The sequence below is a fragment of the Musca autumnalis genome, unplaced genomic scaffold (genome assembly GCF_047663935.1).
Source record: "Musca autumnalis isolate F117 unplaced genomic scaffold, ASM4766393v1 scaffold_5, whole genome shotgun sequence".
In the NCBI taxonomy this organism is placed as follows: domain Eukaryota; kingdom Metazoa; phylum Arthropoda; class Insecta; order Diptera; family Muscidae; genus Musca; species Musca autumnalis.
In genome coordinates, this window is record NW_027412088.1 from 13,719,742 (window position 1) to 13,733,412 (window position 13,671).

At 34.6% G+C, this 13,671-nt stretch overlaps 1 protein-coding gene and 1 long non-coding RNA gene across 10 annotated transcripts in view; both read right to left on the reverse strand.

The window, feature by feature from the left end:
* M7BP (Myosin-7a binding protein) overlaps nt 1–13,671 on the reverse strand; it is a 246,315-nt gene that overhangs the window by 130,346 nt on the left and 102,298 nt on the right. The gene's annotated exons all lie outside the window — the stretch shown is intronic.
* Nucleotides 456–4,582, reverse strand: LOC141406249 (uncharacterized). Its single transcript, XR_012413347.1, has 3 exons — nt 4,515–4,582; nt 593–632; nt 456–518 (listed from the first exon to the last, which is right to left on the reverse strand). It is a non-coding gene; the product is annotated as an uncharacterized lncRNA (long non-coding RNA).

The following is a 13,671-nucleotide window of genomic DNA, read 5'->3' on the forward strand; positions in this document are numbered from 1 at the left end:
AGTTTTTGCATTCTACTAATTTAAAACCAGTAATAAAAGGATCCAAGTCACATGATCGTGCCAAAGAGGAATGATATGTATTCTTAAGTTATTGACTTGCGATAAATTTCTTTGGGTTTGTTGGCATTGAAGTTATTGAATTTGTACGAAAGTTCTTTACAACACAGAACGCACGATTTGAAGTAACACGTCGCACTCACACAAAATATGTATTTAAATGTTATTTTCAAATGAGAACTTAAAGCTACATAAGTTCTCAAGACAAAAAAGGCAGCAAGAATAATCAAATATTCAACCGTTGGTAAAGATAACGTGAAGATGAGTGCCTAAGTATTCAAATAAGAAGTATGCTCATTTAGAGTCGAAATTCCACGGAAAAGCGGGAAAACTGGCAATTTCTATAGAATATGTATACTGCTATCATTTGTGCTCCAACAATGGAATCCGCGACCATTTGAGATTTAAATTGATGTTAATATTACAGTCGCTTTTGTCCTGAATATAGCCTTTGTTGTTGTCTTGGATATCGTTACAATAAAAAATTCAAAATATTAACAATATTTTTGGGCATTCTTTGTGCGAAAATACTCACGTTTGTTTTCTTTAAACCTCTACAATATATGCGAACTTACCTAAAAAGAAAGAAACAAAGAATATAATAAAATTATTATTATTATATAAAAAAAGTATAGGGACATTTTAAAATTACATATTTTTACAAATGGTTAACGATAACAATGTGTGGGAAGGTCAGAGATATGGTCAATTGAGGCGCTCAGCGCCAAACCGGACTAACCCACAAACATCAAACAGGCTATAAAGATCTAACCAGAATCATTTCAAATAACTACTAAAAAATTCCATATTGCATTGAATAACACAAGGTTATGCTGCCTTCTAAAGTAATGCAATATGGAATTTTTTAGAATTTATTTCATAAGGTTCCAGTTAAATCTTTGATTTTGTTGGGCATGTGGGTTAGGCCGTTTTGGCACTTAGCGCCTCAATTACATCTCTCGATATAGCACTGTTGCTTAAAAAAATTCTTCTAAGTACCCTTAGTCTATATATAAAAAATGTATTTGATGAATGACTGAAAACAGAGTAAACGTTTGGTTCTGAGTTTGGCTACTATATATTTGATGACGAACGCCACCTATATTTCAAATTCAACACTTTTGTGATCTATTCCATATACAACCGGTAAAAGCTAGGATCATAAATGTTTACATCAGGTTCACTAGTGGTCTTAAGGTGCGAGATAAGATTGAGCTTTTGTTTTTTGTAATTTTGCAATGGAAGTGTATAAAAAGTCTTAAAAGTTATTTTTGACAAACGCCACGCCACCTATACTTCAACTATTTGTATGTAGTCCACGTACCATAAATAACTGTACGACAACGTGAAATCGTATATCGCTAAATACCGCCAGACTATGACTGTACAAAAAATAAAAAAGTATCAGTCGGAATAGTCCATTTTGGAAGTGTGTCTTTGGAGTAGTTCCATAATATTGCTGTAAACAGTACCACAAGGAGTACCTTCGGCAAAAATGTCCAATGGATCCTCGAACATCGGTTGATCCGTTTATGAGATATAGCGCCTACCATATTATCGAATATTTTTGAACTTTGGTGGGATTCCGGAAGGAGTTGACCGATAAGTACCATCTTCGATTTGTTGAAATTTTACGATATGCAAAGTTTTAAACAACCCAGTATCCAATTCGAATGTTGTAGTGCGCAGCATCCATTTTCTCAGGAAGTACGGACTTGGCCATAAAAACTTGTACCATCGTAATGGGGGCAGCAAATTCAAGTTGTTCCTGAAAAACTTAAAGCTATTCGAGAGCAGATACCGGAAGGAGTGAACCCATATAGTCCATATTCGATACAGATATATGCATGGGCTAAATCGGTCGCTATATAGAGTTATTGTGGGCATCATTTTGGCCAAAAGTTGTAAACGTGCCAATTTTTGGATCGAATTGGTTTATTTGTTGGAGAGTTATCGTGCGCTGCATCCGCCCCCCACACATGGTGCCTTAGCTGGTTTTTACAGCTTTTGGGCCATTTTCTCAGGAAGTATGGACTTGAATGTATGGTCGCTACCTTCGAAAGTTATTGTGGGCATCACTTTAACCAAAAATTGTAAACTTTTATGGGGAGTTTCCCGAAAAAAGTGCGCGAATGTTGACCCGAATCGGTTGATACGTTCGAGAGTTATCGTGCGCTCCAGCCAGCCAGACGGGCAGACGGAGAGACCTAGCTAAATCGACTACAAATTGTCTGAAACGAATTTCGCACAAAACATACTTGGGGCCAAAAACCATTACTTCGATGAAGCTTTGGTAGCATGAAAGTGTATAACCTCGTTAGCCTAAAGGCTGATTGTATTAAAAAACAATAACACGAGTTGTGGATCTAAATGCCATACGAGTAGATCCCTAACATTAAAAAGAAATTACATTTTCGTAGTTGATAGAAGAAATTTTGGAAAGTTTACAAACAGTGGATCTAATTACTCCACTGATAACACTGTGAACACAAATTTTGGGGCAGAGATAATTCCTTTGGATATGAAAGCCCTTGGTGAGTATATTAAGAACCCCGAAGGACAGATCCGCCGTGAGTCGAACTTCCGCGTTATTGCGTGATGAAATTTTTGCCAGAGACCCTGTAAGCCATCAGGAATTAGCGTTATATCTTTGTTCACTGTTGCTTTAGCTTATTTTTGAGATGACATGTTTTCAGTCAAATCGAATGAGGATTATTTTCGTAGAGCATTTCGACCTTCTAACTCGCTTCCTTCAATGTCCTTTTCGTCCTTTATTTTAAGAGCCGCTATAAAAAAATAACAAGATGACGTTTTTCAGCTTCGAAATGTTCTGCACAAATGTCGCTCAGAAAATTTTAGGTACGGCTCTCATTGAAAACTAATCGATTTTATATGGGGTATACTAAAACGTGAACCTATGTGGTCGATTTTTGGCGGAGGAGTTTCGGGACCTCTGAAAACTTTAAATTTCAAATTACAGCTAGTTCGGTAGTGGAGACGTTTTTTGGTCATTGGGAACATCAAGAGTAAAATTTCAGTTAGTTCGGTCAAACAAATGTAGGTAAAATCCTCAAAATACTTTAAATCGGGTGGTACTATTATATGGGGGCTACCCAAACGTGGGCCTATATAGCCCAACGGGGTGCAATGGTATGAACACCCGCCTTGCACGGCGAAGGTCGTGGTTTCGATTCCCCGGCTAGGTAACATCAACTTTTTAACGGTGGCAAAATACCCCTCAGTAATGTTGGCGACATTTCCCTGAGTATTTCAGCCATATAAAACTTCTCTACAAGTGGTGTCCTAGGACACGCCGTTCGGTCTCGGCGATAAACTGTAGGTCCCATATCATTGAGCTAATATGAATCGGGGTGCACTCATTAATATATGGGGATTTCTGAGTGAAATCGAACACTTTTTAAAAAAGTGGTTTTTGATTTCCTTTATTTTGTGCTGTGGTGATGCTGCTCATCAGTAAAACATTTTAGTATATTTTCAGATTTTTTTGACTAACGGCCTTGAAAAAGTCGAATTCAGTAAAAACTACTCAAAGCTTATTTAAGATTGGCCCAAATATAATAAATCCTTTTTTGTATGTTTTGTTGTTTTATTAGCTATCTAATAAAAAGTAGAAACAAATTTGCACAGTGGGATTGGATGCAATTTTCGCGATTTAATATTTAATAATATTTAAAATATATTATAATATTAAATATAATATAATATTTAAAATTAAATTGTATCATGATTGTACTTCGATTTTCTTGAAATTTTTTTGTATTAAACTACGTTTAATTACAAAAATTTTAAGGGATTCGAATAATTAATATTTTGTCAATAAATTTTTTCCTTTATATCCGTGTGAAATATTTGTTATTCTATCAAAAAAATTAAAAAATAATTTTTTTAACATTTGTTTTGTTGTTTTATTTACGAATTTATCTTAAAAATTTTAAATCTTAATTTTTCGATTTTGAAGATGGATTAGCAATTATTATAAGCAATTAATGTATCATTGTAAGCAGTATCACAAGAACAATCTTCAGTGAAATCTTTGAAAAACCCCTTAAAATGGGCTAAAGCGAAAAGGCCCATCTAAAGGGAAGTATTGGCTTTCCATAGTAAAAAATTCGCAGTTGTACACCCGTTATTAAATTTTCTACACAATTCGAGAGTTTTTTTTTTAGCCCGATGATGAAGTGCAAATATTGCAACTCAATCCGCAGTTTTTGTAACAATTTTATTACTATTTAATTAATAAAATCCATTAAACCTTCTACTACAAAATCACAACACCATATTTAAAATTCTATAAACATTTTTCTAACTGTCATTTGGTGAATTTATTGGTTTCTTGACACAACAGCAGTAGAAGTTATTATTTTGTTGTTGTAGTTGTTTTGTTCAATTAAATAAATGTTTTATAGTAATAAAAGCTTTTTTTCGAGAATTCTCACTGATTGTTTCCTTTTTATTATCTCCCATTATAAAAAATCACATCTACGTGATGAGAACAAGGTTTAACTTTTAGCAACAGATTAGAATACAATAAAACGAGATTCTAATAAAGATTTCAACTGTAAAAGCAAGGAAAAATATTCTAGTGGCTCGGTATTGTGATTCCATTTAATAGTTGTGTTGATGATTTAGACAACTAATTTATTGCAAATTGTCGAGAATAATTTAATGGAGGTTTTGTGTTGTACAACGACAAGTGGAGATGGATGGATGGGTGATATCCTCATGACTGCAAGTAATTGACATACACAGGGAGGTAATGAGAATAAATATATTTGTTCTTTATAAAAAAGAAAAATGTTTTATTGATTTATATTAACCCAAACGGTGAATTTCTTGTAAACTGTCTCGAGGAGTTGAGTTAAGAATGTGTACTCCAAGAAATATCAAAAACACCTACCACTATGCAACGTGCCCAACAAAAATGTGAGAGCTACATGAGCCGAATAACCCATTGCAAAGTAATGCAAATAAGATACCTTCTGCATTACCAGTAGACTTAAAACAATGGGTATTTTCATACACGGTAATTTTTTGTTATATCCGAGTCTTCAAACGTATATATTTTTCAATGCATCCGAAGTGCGTTTGCGTCAGTAGTTAAAGGTTGTAACGACAACAATTATAGATAAATAGAAATTACAGTCGAAATCGCTTATAACGTCGTCGTTTATAACGTCATATCGGTTATAACGACGATATCCAAAAGTCCCAAATCTTTGGGGCCCTTTATAGCCCTATCGCTTATAACGACATATCGGTTATAGCGACAAATTTAGATTTCGACTGTAATTGTTTATATCTATGTAATAATCATGTATTTTTTATAAGGCGGTGATAATGGATTATTTCGAAGATTTATTTCATTTCATGGATTTTTCCAATGCCCAAAATGCACACAAAATATACTTTCCCCATTTTTTTAACAGTGTATTTAAATCGATTTCCACATTCTAATAGTTGTTTCTAAGCCAACACGATTAGGCACGTTTGCCTTTGATTTTTTTTTTATCTCGCATCAAATGCTTTGTCCAGTTGAAGGCAATAACCGCAGTATTGTAAATCAAAATGGAATATAAACATCCAATCGATAATAATTTGCAACATTTTGTAATGTTCGTTTATTTTGTTTGATTTTAAAATTCACAAAACATTCACATCAGTAGTACAACTTTCTTCCGTAGTTTGATTGAAGCCGGCAATGATTCAGCATTTCAATATGAATACAACAAAAAACATTGAAATCGAATATCGTTTCGATGTATGCCGTTGTTGTTGTTCACATGACACCTTGTTTAGATTTTGTTTTAACCGTTTTTAATGCCAGTCATTGTGTAAATCTAGAATTTCCATATCATTTCAAAGTCAAAATAGGATACACCTATACTTTTTGGCATAGTATTTGTGCGTAGACAGAGGTGCGCCGCCGCGACCACCGTCTATTGTAGCCAAAACATATGTTGGCCTAAATTCAAAAAAATAAATCGTAACGTTTTGTTGTCTGTCGAATATTGGGTTAATTGTTAGTTTTCAACGTTTCTAGAATATGAATAAATTCAAGCGTCACAATAAATCAGATCCCATATTTTATTCTATTCGCGAGCGCTGGGCACGGTGTTCGGCATCTTCATGCAAAATATTTTTTGTATTAAATAAAATATTTATTAAAGAAATAACTGTTTGGAATAATTCTTTAATATACATATTTGGTACTAACACATGAATATTTTTATACCCTCCACCATATGGAGGATAATTAAATTTGTCATTCCGTTTGTAACACATCGAAATATTCGTCGGAGACCCTATAAAGTCCGCCCGTCCGTCTGTCTGTTGAAATCAAGATACAGCTCGCAATTTTAAAGATAGGGAGTCAACAGAAGTTTTTATTACTTGCAGGATGGTTGTTATTGAAAATGGGATATATCGGTCTACGTTTTGATATAGCCCCCATAGGACGGTACCTCCCGATTTTCGGTATATTGAAGGTTTTAGCTTCATTATCACACCGAAATGGCTGAAATTTGGTACTTAGTCTACGTTGGTGGTATAAAACTTTCCCCCAGAAATTTGTCGGTATCGGTCCATGGCTTCATATAACCCCCATAGAACGGTACCTCCTGATTTTCGGTATTTTGAACGTTGTGGCCTCAATATACCACCGAAATGGCTGACATTTGGTATTTAGACTTCGTTGGGGGTACTCAAACTTCCCCTTTAAATTTGTCGGTATAGGTCCACGCCTTCATATAGCCCCAATGCAAAGGTACCTCCCGATTTTTCGTATTTTGAAGGTTGTGTCTTCAATATTCCGCCAAAGTGGCTGAAATTTGGTATTTAGTTTTCAATGTGATATAAAACTGTTCGCCAGAAATATGTCTGTACAGGTCCACTCTTTCATATTGCCCCATTTCTGACAAAAATTCGTCGGTATAGGTCTACGTTTCGATATAGCCCCCAGAGAACGGTACCTCCCGATTTTCGTAATACTGACGATTGTGACGTCAATATCCAACCGAAATGGCTGAAATTCGTTATTTCGTCTTCCAAGAGTTATAAAATATTCCAGAAGAATATTATAAGTATAGGTCCACGTCTTCCCATATCCCCATAGAAGCGTACTTCTTGATTTTCGGTATTTTTTAAGTTTTAGCCACATTCTCTTACCGAAATATAGGAAATTTGGTATTTAGTCTTCTTTGAGCCTAAAAACTTTCTTCAGAAATTTGTCGGTATAGATCGACGTTTTGAAATAGCCCCCATAGAATGGTGCCTCACATTGTTTTACCGAAATTGCTGAAATTTAGTATTAAGTCTTCTTCATACACGAAAGGAAACTAATTATTCCATTTTACTTCAATACAACTTGTGGAGGAGGGTATAACATGTTCGGTCCAGCCGAACTTAACGCCGTTCGTACTTGTTTTATATGTGCTCTTAACATTGCACTATGGTCCCAAATCAATTTTTTTATGGCCAAAGGAATTTGTATTGATATTTATTTTTATTTATAATATTATATTGTATAGGGTCTGAACTAAAATTTTGGCCTATGTTAATAATTTTTGGTACGAAGGGTTTGCAACTTCTATGATGTCAAAATGTAGAATTACAGCCAAATCAGCTTAAAAATATGGCTAAAATTGGCAAAATATCTTAAATTGGGGGTACCCTTATATGGCGGGTATACCTCCTGGCCCTTTGTCGACAATTTTTGGTGCATAAGTTTTCTTTACAGTCAATATAAAAATTCCAAAATTGTGTGTCCGAGACATAAGTTGGTACCAGCAAAATATCAAATATTTCGGAATTTGATCTAACATGGAAAAATTATGCCTCATTTTACGCAGCGAATCGCAATTTTTTTTTTAAGTATACACATCAGATTAATTTTGATTTCTTTAACATTGACTATTTTTTAACATGGCCCAGAACAATTTTTTATTGAAAAAAGGTTGTAATTTAGGGGATTATCCCTTGTTGTGCAGACCAAAAAAACTCATTTTTCACGATTTTTTTCAAAGAAACTACCAATTTTTTTTGAAAAGTTGTTCTTTCATCTGAAAGAGCATTTATGCTAACGAGGGTATATACACTTTCATACGGGCCAAATGTGCCTCATCGAAATAATGGTTTTAGACCCCAAGTATGTTTGGACGAAATGTGTTTCAGACAATTTGGAGTCGATTGAGCAATGTCCGTCCGTCTGTCTGTCTGGCTGGCTGGCTGGAGCGCACGATAACTCTCGAACGGATCTGCCGATTCGGTCCAAAATTTGGCCTTTGTAATATTTTGTCCAAACATAGTTCAAGTTCGAAGATAAGCCATATCGGTCCACTCCTTCAGATACCTCCCCCACAAAAGTTCAACATTTGTGTTTTAGTGCAGTTAATTCCTAATCCACATTTTTGTCGGCAAGTTCAAATGTCCAAAAAGGGCCACTTCACATTGACTGAGGGTATATATCTGTCGGCAAAGCCGACTGACACTTTTTTACTTGTTTTATTTTAATGATCACCTAATTTTATAGTATTCGAACATGTACTTTTTCCTTCAATTATGGCCAATTTCAATCGACTGCTGTGTTGGATTGGTTAACCGCAGAAAGTTGCGGATGGTCATAACGAATGGAGAAAAGGGTCAGGGTACTGTTTACCAACAGTTTGTTTTTAAAAACCCGATTTTAGTATTTTGTGTTTTGAGCAATCTTTTGGCCTATGTTTCCCGTATTTGCGATGTATCAAACATTGCATATGAGAGGATTTCTTCGTCTACTCATTCATTAGTCTATGTGTCATTAGTCTATCAGCCCAATCATGAATGAAAATTCCGTGCGGAATTTCTCTCTTTTCCCTTCTTTGCTATCACAAACAAAAAATCCGCAAGGAAAAAATTCCGATGGAGAAAAAGTAGGTATCATGAACGCTCTTAAACATGTGTTTTCCTCCAAAAAATCTCCCTTGCAAAACTAAAGGGAGTTTACAAAAAAATTTAGTATTTCCCACAAACTTTGTACAAAACATGCAAAATAAACACTTTTGTTGGGATTTTATACTAAAATCTTTTACTTGTAGTTGGAAATTTATTAAAAATTTAACAAATTTTACAAAAAAACATCACTTTGTAAACTCAGTCACTCTCCACTTTTACCGATCAACGACCCCTACAAAAACAAACACACTACAATATCTCTGTCTATTCTATTATTTGTCTATGCACATTCATTAGTCCATGGTTTAATTCATGGCACAATAAAGTAGAGGTAGGCCAGGTATGAAAATCACTGAGAAATGCCACCCTGCAGCCATGGCTTAAAACGTCAAATGGCATGGTACAATAATAATGGTAGATGCACCTGCATAGCTATCCCGTATTACAAAAACATATGGAACTTAGAGCTTCACTTTTTATATGTTAAAAGTGTCATATAGTGTAAAAACATTTCTTTAGCTAGGCTCCAGAATATTCTTGTTGGAAAAGTGTTCCAAAAATAGCAAAAGTTCTTCCCAAACTTATGACAGTGAAAAAATGTCATTCACTTATTTTCTAATTGACAAGTTTGGCTAATCTGACATCGTGATTGCTGGCATACGATTTGCAGATAAATGTCAGCAGAATTTTTACAAAAATTTTATTTTTTACATTCCCGTACTTTTGGAACAAATTTAAATTAATATCAATATTTGATAAATCGTCCATTCGTAAGTTTTGCTAAAAAAATCAACAATTTTATTTTGCCACTCGAATAAACATTTTTTGTCCTTGTTTTCAATTTTAAGATATAGTGTTACAGCAGAAGTTTTTTTGTTGGAACAATTCAGCGATACATCTACCTTTATGATTGCATAATGTACAAAATGTCAACCCTGCTTTTGACATATTAGGTCATAAAAAGAAAAAAAATTGTAATCAGCTGTTAGCTGTGGCCTACCTTCACTTTATTCTACCATGGTTTAATTTTTACTTTGTTTTTTTTCGTTTTTAAATGTCAGTTATGATGTAAGTGGGTAATGCGAAATTCTCTGTCTCAGCCTAAAAGTATGCCAAGAAATATAACATTTGATTTTAGTAAGGTATTAAACCACAACATGTCCATTCTTAACTCTTGACGTGGTTTAATTGTCAAATAAGAGAAATTTAATAAGGAGTGAAAATTGATAATGGAAGAAATAACTTTTTATTTAACGCAATGAAATAAAACGACTAATCAAATCTCATCAAATAAAAATTTTAATCAATCAATAGACAGTTCTTACTTTTGGACTGCAATAGTTTTTTTATGTACTGACAAATATTAATCCGTGAGAGGAGGATCTAATATTGAGTGTGTTAATAGTAAAACTAATAAAAAACTACTATCAAAAAAAAATTTTAAAAAGTTTCGAAAACGAAAACTGTGGAATTGTCACAATTTCTAGCAGAAATGTAGCTCGACCACGCTTGATTTTGTTTCTGAATCCATAACAAACGATAGGCGAATTAAAAACATTTGAGGAACGTTTAACTATAATTTTAGTGGCACTTAATCTGTCAGTTTGTGATTTACTGTAGTGGCTGGTGTTTCATTTTTCGGCCTGCGAAGATAAATACCTTGTAATTATAAAATAACTTAATTGCAAAGCTTTGTTGCTTATCTTGTAAATTGCCAATAATTATGTAACAGGTTACATATTGACAACTTAAGCTAATTTGCTGATAGGTAAAACTTTCATCGCTGATTTATCTGCAGAGTAATTAAGGAAATGAAATTTTCCTCAATACTTTATAGCCATTCATAAATTGCAACCAAAAAACTTTAAACTTCATTTTAAAAATGAGTTTCACAAATTGGGCTGCTACGCATTCCATTACTCCATATCCTCAATTATTCCCATGTATAATATCGTGGAATATTAGAAAGTATGGGCCACATTTTATTTCATCTTGACTAAAACTTATTACTCGTAGAGGATTAATTAGCCAGCCTTATTTCCTTTTCATGTCATAATGAAAATTATGACTCTGCTTCATAATGACATTTTCATTATAAACGAATAAAACAAAATAAAAAAAGTTGAGAAAAAAACAACAACCAAAATAAAGTCAAGCTTAACAAAAAAAGCAAAACAAAACAAATATCTCAATTAAGTTCATAGCACACTGCTGGCCAGCAGGTGTATGCAGCTAACTAGCTAGAGAGTGAGCCAACATGCCGCGCCGTCCCGTCAGTCATTGACCATGAAAAAAGCTAAAAACAAAACAATAAAACGATCTTCTCATAAACCTGGGTCATCATCGTCATCACACAATCGGGTGCTTGTTTGGTTTGGGCGGCATTATTTTTCTAATTTTACTGCTGAACTGATTCTCATTTCCCAAAAAAAACTCCACAAACAATCAGATGAGGGTTTTAACGTTATTGTTTTCATAGTTCGCTGGAAAGCCATTAAAATATCAGCATCAGCAACATTTCAGTATGAAAATTGTTGTGTTTTTGTTTTTATTCTATTTTTTACTCCACATTTTTTCACTGACTGACTGACATTTAATTGAAGGTCATTGTATGCTGGGTATTAGACTTGTGTTCCCAACAACACCTATCACTTGGGTGGATTAGCTAGAAACTGTGTTCTAAAATAACAGGTCGCCTATAGATGAAACACCTTCCACCGGTTACAGGTGTTTAAAAATACAGAAGATCTTTTAGAGGTCTTCTATAGACAGAAGACCTTTCACAGGTCTTCTATAACCAGACCTTTCGCAGGACTTCTATAGACAGAAGACCTTTTACAGGTCTTCTATAGACAAAAGACCTTTTAGAGGTCTTCTATAGACAGAAGACTTTTACAGGTCTTCTATAGACGGAAGACCTTTTACAGGACTTCTTAGACAGAAGACTTTTAACAGATCTTCAATGAACATAATACTTTTTACAGGTCTTCTATAGACAGAATACTTTTTACAGGTCTTCTATTGACAGAAGACCTTTTACAGGTCTTCAATGAACCGAAGACCCTTTACAGGTCTTCTATAGACCGAAAAATTTTTACAGACCTTCTATAGACTGAAGACCTTTAACAGGTCTTTTACAGACGGAAGACCTTTTACATGTCTTCAATGAACCGAAGGCCTTTTACAGGTCTTCTATAGATAGAAGACCTTTAACAGGTCTTCTACAGACGGAAGACCTTTTACAGGTCTTCAATGAACCGAAGACCTTTTACAGGTCTTTTATAGACAGAAGATCTTTTACAGGACTTCTATAGACAGAAGACTTTTAACAGGTCTTCTATTGACAGAAGACCTTTTACAGGTCTTCAATGAACAGAATACCGTTTACAGGTCTTCTATAGACAGAAGACCATTTACAGGTCTTTTATAGACAGAAGACCTTTTACAGGTCTTCTATAGACAGAATACTTTTTACAGGTCTTCTATTGACAGAAGACCTTTTACAGGTCTTCAATGAACCGAAGACCCTTAACAGGTCTTCTATTGACAGAAGACCTTTTACAGGTCTTTTATAGACAGAAGACCTTTTACAGGCCTTCTATAGACAGAAGACCTTTAACAGGTCTTCTACAGACGGAAGACCTTTTCAGGTCTTTTATAGACAGAAGACCTTTTACAGGTCTTCAATGAACAGAATACCGTTTACAGGTCTTCTATAGACAGAAGACCTTTTGCAGGCCTTCTATAGACAGAAGACCTTTTACAGGTCTTCTATAGACAAAAGACCTTTTAGAGGTCTTCTATAGACAGAAGACTTTTACAGGTCTTCTATAGACGGAAGACCTTTTACAGGACTTCTTAGACAGAAGACTTTTAACAGATCTTCAATGAACATAATACTTTTTACAGGTCTTCTATAGACAGAATACTTTTTACAGGTCTTCTATTGACAGAAGACCTTTTACAGATCTTCAATGAACCGAAGACCCTTTACAGGTCTTCTATGGACCGAAAATTTTTACAGGCTTTCAATAGACAGAAGACCTTTAACAGGTCTTCTACAGACGGAAGACCTTTTACGGTTCGTTTAAAGACAGAAGACCTTTTACAGGTCTTTTACAGACAGAAGACCTTTTACAGGCCATCTATAGACAGAAGACCTTTAACAGGCCTTCTACAGACGGAAGGCCTTTTACAAGTCTTTTATAGACAGAAGACCTTTTACAGGTCTTCTATAGACAGACGACTTTTAACAGGTCTTCTATTGACAGAAGACCTTTTAGAGGTCTTCAATGAACAAAATACCGTTTACAGGTCTTCTATAGACAGAAGACCATTTACAGGTCTTTCATAGACAGAAGACCTTTTACAGGTCTTCTATAGACAGAATACTTTTTACAGGTCTTCTATTGACAGAAGACCTTTTACAGGTCTTCAATGAACCGAAGACCCTTTACAGGTCTTCTATAGACCGAAAAATTTTTACAGACCTTCTATAGACAGAAGACCTTTAACAGGTCTTTTACAGACGGAAGACCTTTTACATGTCTTCAATGAACCGAAGGCCTTTTACAGGTCTTCTATAGACAGAAGACTTTTAAGAGGTCTTCTATTGACAGAAGACCTTTTACAGGTCTTCAATGAACAGAATACCGTTTACAGGTC